Source organism: Otolemur garnettii, unplaced genomic scaffold, assembly GCF_000181295.1.
Source record: "Otolemur garnettii isolate 467f Iridium unplaced genomic scaffold, OtoGar3 scaffold00166, whole genome shotgun sequence".
In the NCBI taxonomy this organism is placed as follows: Eukaryota; Metazoa; Chordata; class Mammalia; order Primates; family Galagidae; genus Otolemur; species Otolemur garnettii.
In genome coordinates, this window is record NW_003852561.1 from 2,964,016 (window position 1) to 2,974,389 (window position 10,374).

Here is a 10,374-nt window from a genome sequence, read left to right on the forward strand (position 1 = left end):
GGGTAGAGTGCTGTGGCATCACAGCTCACAGCAACCTCCAACTCCTGGGCTTAAGCGATTCTCTTGCCTCAGCCTCCCAAGTAGCTGGGATCACAGGTGCCTGCCACAACGCCCAGCTATTTTTTGGTTGCAGCTGTCGTTGTTTGGCGGGCCCGGGCTGGATTCAAACCTGCCAGCTCAGGTGTATGTGGCTGGCGCCTTAGCCGGTTGAGCCACAGGCGCCGAGCCCATATGTGATTTCCATATGCACTCTAAGCTGTATGGTCTCAGACAGCCTCTCTTTGCCCCATCTGAAAAATGAGGATGCCACTGACAGGGCTCTTCTGATGATTAGTAATGCCAATATAAATGCACATAAAGCACCTAGCATAATACTTGATACCTCACTGGCACTCAAGCATTACTTTTGTTATTCTTTCCCCAGAAATAACTTGTCCAAAGAAAGACTGAGAATCCAGGAATCACAGAAAAATAGTGACTAATCAAAAGATTAAGAGTTAGAAGATGGAGAGAAATACTGCCTTATCAGCAATATCAGGATTAGGGAAGCATACCTCACTCTGGGAGGACAGGTCCAAACCCTGAGAAGGCATAAGGAGAGAGAAAATTGAAACTAAAAATAAGCCAGGCAGAAGCAAAATAGCAAAGAAAAAACAGATTTTGGAAGTTGGGGCAGAAAGGTTAAGGGCCTGGGGTATAGTGGTGCCTAACTTTCAGCCTGACAAAAGATATGGATGAGTAGAGAAACCGAGACACAGTTTTCTGAGATCTTTTTGCCCACCTTTCTCCTCCCTGTGCTCTCCTCAGTCAGAAACAATTTATCTGTCTCTTTCCTGTCAGCATTACCTGAATGCCAACATGGTAAAGAAAACCTGGCCAGTGCCTCAAAAACACACCTGAAAGCTAGAAAGGTAGGCAAAAATACTCTCACTAGGGGCTGCTGGGGACCTCCAGGACAGGCTTTTTAAAAGCTTGGTAGAGGCTCGGCGCCTACAGCTCAACCGGCTAAGGCGCCAGCCTCGTACACCTAAGGTGCTGGGTTCGAATCCCCAGCCTGGACCTGCCAAAACAATGACGGCTGCAACCAAAAAATTGCCGGGCGTTGTGGTGGACGCCTGTGGTCCTAGCTACTTGGGAGGCGGAGGCAGGAGACTCACTTGAGCCCAGGAGTTGGAGGTTGCTGTGAGCTGTAAAGCCAGGGCACTCTACCCAGAGGGACAGCTTGAGGCTCTGTCTCAAAAAAAAAAAAAAAGGATTGGTAGAATAGAGCAGGAAACTAGCTGACCTATAAATGTACCAGGAGCAAGTCTAACACTGCAGAATGCTACCTTATGCTCCTCATTTATTCCACAAATACCAAGTGCTTATAAAAACTTTTTTATTTTCACAGGAGGCTGAGGCAGAGGCTTGTGCCTGAGCCCAGGTGTTCCAAGCTTCAGTGAGCTATGATTGTGCCACTGCTCTCCAGCCTGGGCAGAAGAGCAAGATCCTGCCTCCAAAAAATAATTTGTTCAGAGCAATCTGAAGTTTGGGAAAATATTGTGATCAAAAAGTCACAAAATCAAACAAACAGAATTAAAACCAGTTCTCTAGGACCTTAAAAAGTGATTCTGGGCTAGGCATAGTGGCTCATGCCTATAATCCTAGCACTCTGGGAAGGTGAGGATTTCTTGAGCTCAGGAGTTTAAGACTAGACTGAGCAAAGACGCCATCTCTACTAAAAATAGCAAAGTTAGCCAGGGGTGGTGGTAGGTGCCTGTAGTCCCCAGTTACTCAGGAGGCTGAAGAAGGAAGATTGCTTGAACCCAGGAATTTGAGGTTCCTATGAACTAGCCTAATCCAGGTGACAGAGTGATTCTGGGACAGGTTGAGATAGTAGTCAAAAACTTGGAACTCACACCTAGCATCAACTATAAGGAAGGGAGGTTTTTCACCTCACCACTGGACTCTACCTTAACAATGATATACAATATGTAAATAAAGTATAAAAAATATGTAACGTATATGACTTACAGGTGTAAGTCTATCCCTTATAATGTGCTCTTAACTAAATGTAGGAACCAAAGAGATAAGAACTAGTTGAACCTTTTGACTATGAACAACAGCCTGGGCAACAGGCCAGTGAGACCCTGTCTCTAAAAAAAGCATTCAAACAAGGTGTTCATTTGGTACACATAACACCCTTAGGTCTTCAATACAAGATGCTCCTGTAGGCATTCCTTTAGCAAACAAAAACTTTATGACACATATTACTATTATATACCTGACTTGAGTCTATAAGAATCATATGCTTAGTTCTCAATATTTTTCACAGTTGTGCCTGAAGTAACTAAAATCAATTTAGGTGAATTATTTTGAATAGTAAGAAACCAAAGAGTATCCCATAGTGCATCGTGTATGGTAACAATCGTTGCAATCACTGCATGCCTCCACTGGCACATTTCATTTTTTTTTTTTTTTGAGACCGAGTCTACGTCACCCTCTGTAGAGTACCATAGCCTCACAGCTCACAGCAACCTCAAACTCTTGGGCTTAAGCAATTCTCTTGTCCTAGCCTCCCAAGCAGCCGGGACAACAAGCGCCCGCCAAAATGCCTGGCTTTATTGATTGAAGTTGTCATTGTTGTTTGGCAGGCCCAGGCTGAGTTTGAACCCGCCAGTGTCGGTGTATGTGGCTGGCGCCCTAGCAGCTGAGCTACAGGCACCAAGCCTGGCACATTTCATTTCTGAGTGTTCCACAAAGGGTTAATAAACCCCTCATGGCTCCATAGCTCAGGGATTAGAGCACTGGTCTTATAATATACCCACTACCTGAAACTCAGGAACCAGATCATAATATACCCACTATCTGAAACTCAGGAACTTTTGCTGTCTGAACTTGCTATATCCAAAATCTTGCCACCCAAATTCAGGAACCCAATATATGTGAATGGGTCACGCTAAAGATGCTAATTTATTATTTAATTTATTTTTAGAGACAGAGTCTTGCTCTGTTGCCTAGGCTGGCTCAAGCGATTCTAATTCAGCCTTCCACATAGCTGGGACTACAGACTGTTGCCACCATGCATGGCTAGTTTTTATGCTTTTTTCAGAGATAGGGGTCTCATTGTTCTGTTGCCCAGGCTAGTCTCAGGCTCCTGGCCTAAAGCAATCCTCCTGCCTCAGTTCCCCAAGTTGATGGGATTACAGGTGTGAGCCACCATCCCTAGCTCTAATTTATCTTTATTGTTATTCAAGTAATTTTTTAAAAGCTGAAGAAATACTTTTTGAGCTGTTTGGTATCCAGAGACTTCTCTTATAAAAAATAATTATTCTTGTAGCAGTGATCCTTGCTTTACAACATCTATAATTTAACAATTAACTAAACACTGAGATTCTCAAGGATAAACTGGTGCTTCTCTTGTCGGGTCTTGTCTCCTTCCAGAGGGGCCAGTTAGTCCAGCTTGCCTTGCTTAGCCCTTGCCAATGCTCTTTGTAGACTGACCCTAAGTGAGATGATCTCAGTTCCTGGTTTTAACCAACGATAAATTCATATGGCAACAGATTTACTCTGTCCCATTTTCTTTCTTTAGATGACAGTTGTTCCGAGTATTATTTTTGTTGTTTCTTTTGAAAGAATTTGCTAAGCTCTGAGCTAGAGAGTTTAAAAGCTTTGGGAGACTGACTAGTATGCTTCTCTGCTTTGTAGTTTTCACACCTAGACAGGGACAGCATAAAAGCTCTAGATTAAAGATTTCTCACCATTCCACCAAAAGCTTCATATGAAGACTCCTTGCTGTCTGAATGTGACCATTCCCATTGATGTTGTCCAAAGCACTTTACATTCAAGTTACTAGACAGATCCCAAGTATCTCTCTACTGCTATGCCCTTCATGCAAAATGACTGATAAAAAAAAGAAAAAAGCTGATATTTTAATTACCTCTGAATACTGGCTTCTTTAAATAAACTATTCACTGGCATGAGAAAAGGCATTAAATTCTGATCCCAGATTTCTTAAATGGCATAAAATCTTTACTACCTTTAAAGAATATGAAGTATCAACTAATTGTGAAATACTCTGAAAATACCGAATGAGGGGTGGTGCCTGTGGCTCAGTGGGTAGGGCCCTGGCCCCAGATACGAAAGGTGGAGGGTTCAAGCCTGGCCCTGGCCAAACTAACAAAAAAAAATAGCTAGGCGTCAGTGGCACCTGTGGCTCAAGGACTAGGGCACCAGCCCCATATACCAGAGGTGGCGGGTTCAAACCTGGCCCTAGCCAAAAACTGCAAAAAAAAAAAAAAAATTGGCCGGGTGTTGTGGCAGGTGCCTATAGTCCCAGCTACTCAGGAGGCTGAGGTAAGAGAATCGCCTAAGCCCAGGAGTTGGAGGTTGCTGTGAGCTGTGATTCCATAGCACTCTACCGAGGGTGATAGAATGAGACTCTGTCTCTAAAAAAAAAAGGAAAATACTGAATGAAATCAAAACCTGTTACCCTAAAGGAATTCTGTTAATTCTGGTTACTTTCAGAAAATAAGCAAACACAAAACATATCAGTCTCAGTGAAAACACATGTGTTACTTATTATAGTGCTATCTTTAAAATAATCAGATTAAAAACTCATTGTCCAATCAATTCTACAGTCTAAGGTATGGCAACATACTTTGAAAAATATCAATTCTGTGGTTCAAGATCCCACTCAGCATTCACTCACCTGACAGATATTAACTGAGTACCTTTACTGTGTATGTGGTATGTGTTGGGTGCCAGAACACAATAAAAAAACTCATCATTGTCTTCAAAATGTCTATGTTGCCTCCAAGAATGCTACATGTCCAATTACATAAGGCAGGTTGTGTTATAAAAGAGAAAGACTGCAATGTGTTCAGAAAAAAGAAAACTTCCTGCAGGAAACATCTGAACTTGTAAGCCTGAAGGCCACATCAGTTCCAACAAGGTCAGAAAAATTAAGCCTTCTACTAGAGCAGCAGTTCTCAACCTACAGGTCACGGCCCAAAGGAACTGTATTAAAGGGCTATGGCATTAGGAAGGTTGAGAATCACTGTACTAGAGTAAGGAAATAGTTTGAATGAAAAAAGGTAAACACCTTTTCTCCACTTACATAGGTACAGAAAACCAGAAGTACCAGTAAGTTTACTCATATTTGAGAAAAAGCAATATTTCACAATTCTCTAGAAATAATTTTTTCTTGTTTACACAACTGTTAAAGAACTTACAAATCCATTTTCCCTAGTTTCTCAAATAACTAATTCCATAAAATATTGCACAAGTGTTACCTTCAAGTTTTACCAAGATCTGTTTCCCATAAAAATTTATAAAGAACAAAAATTATCATGGGGACATGTATGGCATGCTTACATTTAAATAGGTTCTATAAAAAGCATGGCAGAGCAGAGAGAAAATGGCTTTTAGAATGAGACAGACCTGGGTTTTGAAACTCAGCTCTACTTACTAGCAATTTGACCTTCAAAAAGTTCTTTCTCTGAAAGTTAGTCTCCTTATCTGTAAAAAGGGAGACGACTACTCTGTAAGCAACTCTGGGAGGTGGGAGGGAAGCTGTAGTAAAGCGTCCTGCATATCGAAGGCACTTACTCAAGGTCTTCTCTGGTTTTGTTAATAGGGGAAGTAATAACTACTCATAAGCTATTTCACAAGCCATTCTACAAGTTGATCATTTGATCAGTACTATACTAGATCAAAATTAGAAAATAACTGACCCAGAGCATCATACGAACCTTCATGTCACATTACTTTTTAGACTATTACATTAGCCTACAGATAGAGACTCTGTCTTCTAAACCACTGGTGAGCATGGTACAAAAGCCATTGCCTATGACATACTGTACCTGTTGGTTTGATTTCTCTTCCCTTGAATGGCTAAAACGTGTAAGCTAACACAAACCTGTCACAGTCCGTTGGCCATCACTAAGGTTATTCCACCACTTGTTAATCTAAAACAGAAGGAAAATTGCATATCACCGTATATGAAGTTTCAGGCTAGGAAAATGAAAATCCAAAAAGGAAATACCTTGTACATAAAAGAATTTCTCATCTGAAAAAAACTGCTGGTGATCACAGACATAATAAACATGTGGCAAAGTACAAAAGGCATCTGTTGTATAGCCAGACAGCCAACATTCTCTGCATAGAATCACTGATTAGCTCTCAGGCCTCACACAAATTACTTCTAAACTTTAGTTTCTGGATGTATAAAATGAGACAACAGTAAATATCGAGCAGTGTTGCATGAGAAATAACAACAATGTAAAGCCCTTAGCACACTATGAGATACAGTCCAGTACCAACTAAGTGCTTAGTCATCGACCCATGCACCCGAGTTGCGGAAACCGAGGGGCAGGCTGCTTTCTGGTTCTCTGTTAGGCTCTCACTGGAGGAATGTGGCAGGAGCAGCGGCTGCGCAGGAGGGAGCCTTAGAACAGTGCCTGGAACTCGATTTTAAGAACCTCTCAAAACGAAAAGAACAAGTTATGGAGAATAGGAATAACTGAAAGCTTTGGGTTTGCATGGCTACCTGCAACCATGCCAGTTATTCAAAACTTGCCCCAATCATGTCTGGCATTGAAACAGAACCTGAATCCTTTGAACTTGGATGTGGTAGTTGTTGGCGCTCACCTGACAGATGACTATGGAAATACGTATTGCATGATTGAACAAGACGACATTGATGTAATACCAGGCTGCACACTCTCCTTAGAGGGAAGATGAGGCAGCCATGGTAGAGTCAGTAGGCTTGGCTCTAGTGAAGCTACCAGATGTCCTTAATCACCTGAAGCCTGATATTATGATTGTTCATGGAGACAGGTTTGATGTCCTGGCTCTGGCTATATCTGCTGCCTTAATGAACATCCGAATCCTTCACACTGAAGGTGGGGAAGTCAATGAGACCATTGACGACTCTGTCAGACATGCCATGAACAAGACTGGCTCATTATCACATGTGCTACATCCGAAGTGCAGAGCAACACTGATACCCATGTGCAAGGACCATGACCGCATCCTTTCAGCAGGCTACCCTTCCTATGGCAAACTTCTCTCAGTCAAGAACAAAGACTATATGAGCATCATTCAGATGTGGTTAGGTGATGACGGAAAATGTAGAGATTACACTGTTGCACTGCAGCACCCTGTGACCACTGACATCCAGCATTCCATTAAAATGATTAACATTGGACGCACTTATCTCATTTAACAAGCGGACCCTAGTTCTGTTTCCAAATATTGATGCAAGTAATTGAACTTGAAAATGAAACTATACTATCTACCTTTTCACATTTTTCTTTTTTTTTAAGAGACAGAGTCTCACTCTGGCACCCTCAGTAGAGTGCTGTGGCATCACAGCTTATAGCAACCTCCAGCTCTTAGGCGTAGGCGATTCTCTTGCCTCATACACCCGAGCAGCTGGGACTACAAGCTCCCGCCACAACGCCTGGCTACGTTTTTTTTTATTGTTGCAGTTTGGCTAGGGCCGAACCGGCCACTCACAGTACATAAGGCCGGAGCCCTACTCACTGATCCACAGGCACCTCCCTTTCTTTTCACATTTTACATTTCTTATCTTTTGACTGCATTCTTTCCTTGCACTTATCAATATATAGCTAGTATATTCTGAAATGCATTTCACTTTTCAAAGGATTAACAATTTTGCTGTAGCTCAGAGTATGTAGTATTTTTATCAAGTCTAACAGAAACGGCTCGGCGCCTATAGCTCAACCGGCTAGGGCGCCGGCCACGTACACCTAAGGTGGCGGCTTCGAATCCCCAGCCGGGACCCGCCAAACAACAATGATGGCTGCAACCAAAAAATAGCCAGGCATTGTGGCGGGCGCCTGTGGTCCCAGCTGCCTGGGAGGCGGAGGCAGGAGACTCGCTTGAGCCCAGGAGTTGGAGGTTGCTGTGAGCTGTAATGCCACGGCACTCTGCCCAGGGGGACAGCTTGAGGCTCTGTCTCAAAAAAAAAAAAAAGTCTAACAGAAACATAAAAAGAAATAGGTACTAAAAAAATTAAGTCTTTCTAATTTCTACTTTAGTTGCAGGATAGTCTCTTCCCTTGCAGTTTCCATCAGCGAGCAACTGCACTAGCTAAGAGACAAAGACCTTAGAAGGTGAAGTGAAAAAGTGTCTCTAGGAAGTAGTGATTCCACTGACTGCAGTAAAATAGCCATTATTTCTTATTTCCTTTCTCACTTATGTTATTTGTACCTTAAAGTAACTTTGAGCTTAAGCAGTGCATATCCGGGGTCCTATCCAGTTGATCCGTAACCTTGCCCTGGTTGATCACCCACTGGTCGATGGTACATTAATAGGCTTTGGTGCAAAGTGAGATCTTAGGCAAACTAATGAGAACATGAGAGACACATGAGAAATACTAGAGCAAGGCCTGATACTGAGGATTTTTCATTGATACCACTCATTGCATTTTTTGATACAGGAGGCAGGACCCTTTTTCTACAACGCCAAGATGTCACCATCTTACTCTGAAAGAACCCCTCTGTTACATGGAGGGGGGGTTCCCTTGAATCTTTTCTGTTAGAGGAAACAAAGTCAAGTCCTGGTTGAAAAAAATTTAAGAATATCCCACCAGCTTTTGTCAAAAATCTTTTATTTTGAAACAGTCTTAAGCTGTTGCTGGGGTAGAGTGCCATGCTGTCATAGCTCACAGCAACCTCCAACTCTTGGGCTTAAGCGATTCTCTTGCCTCAGCCTTCCAAGGAGCTGGAACTACAGGTGTCTGCCACAACACCTGGCAATTTTTTTTTGGTGCAGTTTTCATTGTTGTTTTAGCAGGCCCAGTCCAGATTCAAACCCGCCAACCCTGGTGTATGTGGCCAGCGCCTTACCCACTGAGCTACAGGTGCTACTCTATTTTCTAACCTTTTAAGTTTTTTGTTTTTTGAGACAGAGCCTCAAGCTATCCCCCTGGGTAGAGTGCCGCACATCACAGCTCACAGCAACCTCCAATTCCTGGGCTCAAGCAAGTCTTCTGCCTCAGCCTCCCAAGTAGCTGGGACCACAGGTGCCCACTGCAGCACCCAACTACCTGGGCTGGATTTGAACCTGCCACCTTAGGTGTATGTGGCTGGTGCCTTAGCCACTTGAGCCACAGGCCCTGAGCCACCTTTTAAGTTTTATATAAATGTTTGTAACAAAGTATTTATCTCTTGTTCAATATTCACTGTCACCGATACATTCTGTATATACTATGCTTTTCTGATTATATATACTTTAGAATTCTAATAATAATAATAAAATTCCGACCAAAAGCGCATGCCTGTAACCCTTAGCACTCTGGGAGGCTGAGGCAAGAGAATCACTTGAGCCCAGGAGTTGGAAGTTGCTGTGAGGTAGGCTGAGGCTTCGGCACTCTAGCCTGGGGCAACAGAGTAAGACTCTTGTCACACACACACACAAAATTCTAACCAAGAATATTTGCTACTAAACTGCTATTTTTAAAAAAAAATGTGTAACAATGGTATTAAAGTTTAGAAAGAAAGGAGAATCCTCATTTTTCAGTGATACATGTTGAAAATTCTATGGATAAAATATGCCTAGAATTTGCTTTACAATAATACAGTGATGGGGAGGGAGGGGAGGAAAGGGAAACAGACAAAAAACAGAACTGACCATGTGTTGGTAATTGATGAAGTTGGATGACAGGTTTGTCATACTCTCTTCTACTTTGCATCTGTTTGAAATTTCCCATGATTCATTTTTTTTTTTTTTGGAGACAGAGTCTCAAGCTGTTGCCCTAGGTAGAGTGCTGTGGCATCACAGCTCAAAGCAACCTCCAACTCCTGGGCTCAAGAGATTCTCTTGCCTCCGCCTCCCAAGTAGCTGGGACCACAGGCGCCTACCACAATGCCCGGCTATTTTGTAGTTGCAGCTGTCATTGTTGTTTGGCGGGCCCTAGGCTGGATTCGAACCTGCCAGCTCAGGTATATGTGGCTGGCGCCTTAGCTGCTTGACACAAGCACCAAGCCCTCGATTAAATTTTTTAAATAAAGAATATATTCTAACTACGAAATTGAACCAGAAATTGTTATAGAAAGAAATCCAGGATAAAAGAAATTATAGATCAGTACATATGCAATTACATTTCTGTAACTGTAATTAAATTATGGTGTACAAGTTCTGAGATTCTTTATTCATTGCATATGTAATGGTACAAGAAAGATTCCCAGGACTTTCATTGTCCACATTATATTTATATAGTCTTTCAATTTTCTTTAATGGGTGTGGATTTTATATAACCTAGTACTTGTTTAATTCTATCATAAACAAATCCATCTTTGAATGAAGATTATACACAGTCACTTTGTACCATTTTCTTTTTTTTTTTTTTTTTTTTGAGACAGAGCC

At 42.1% G+C, this 10,374-nt stretch overlaps 1 protein-coding gene across 3 annotated transcripts in view; it reads right to left on the reverse strand.

Annotated features, from left to right (window-relative positions):
- The window catches only part of PARL (presenilin associated rhomboid like), a 39,329-nt gene that overhangs the window by 25,495 nt on the left and 3,460 nt on the right, over positions 1-10,374 (reverse strand). The window contains exon 3 of one of the 3 annotated variants that reach the window (XM_023519255.1): positions 5,900-5,948. The gene's annotated coding sequence lies outside the window, so the exon portion shown is untranslated. Of the gene's footprint in view, positions 1-3,740; positions 4,067-5,843; positions 5,949-10,374 lie in introns of those variants that run through there. The other 2 variants (XM_023519256.1, XM_023519257.1) reach the window with 2 other exon arrangements.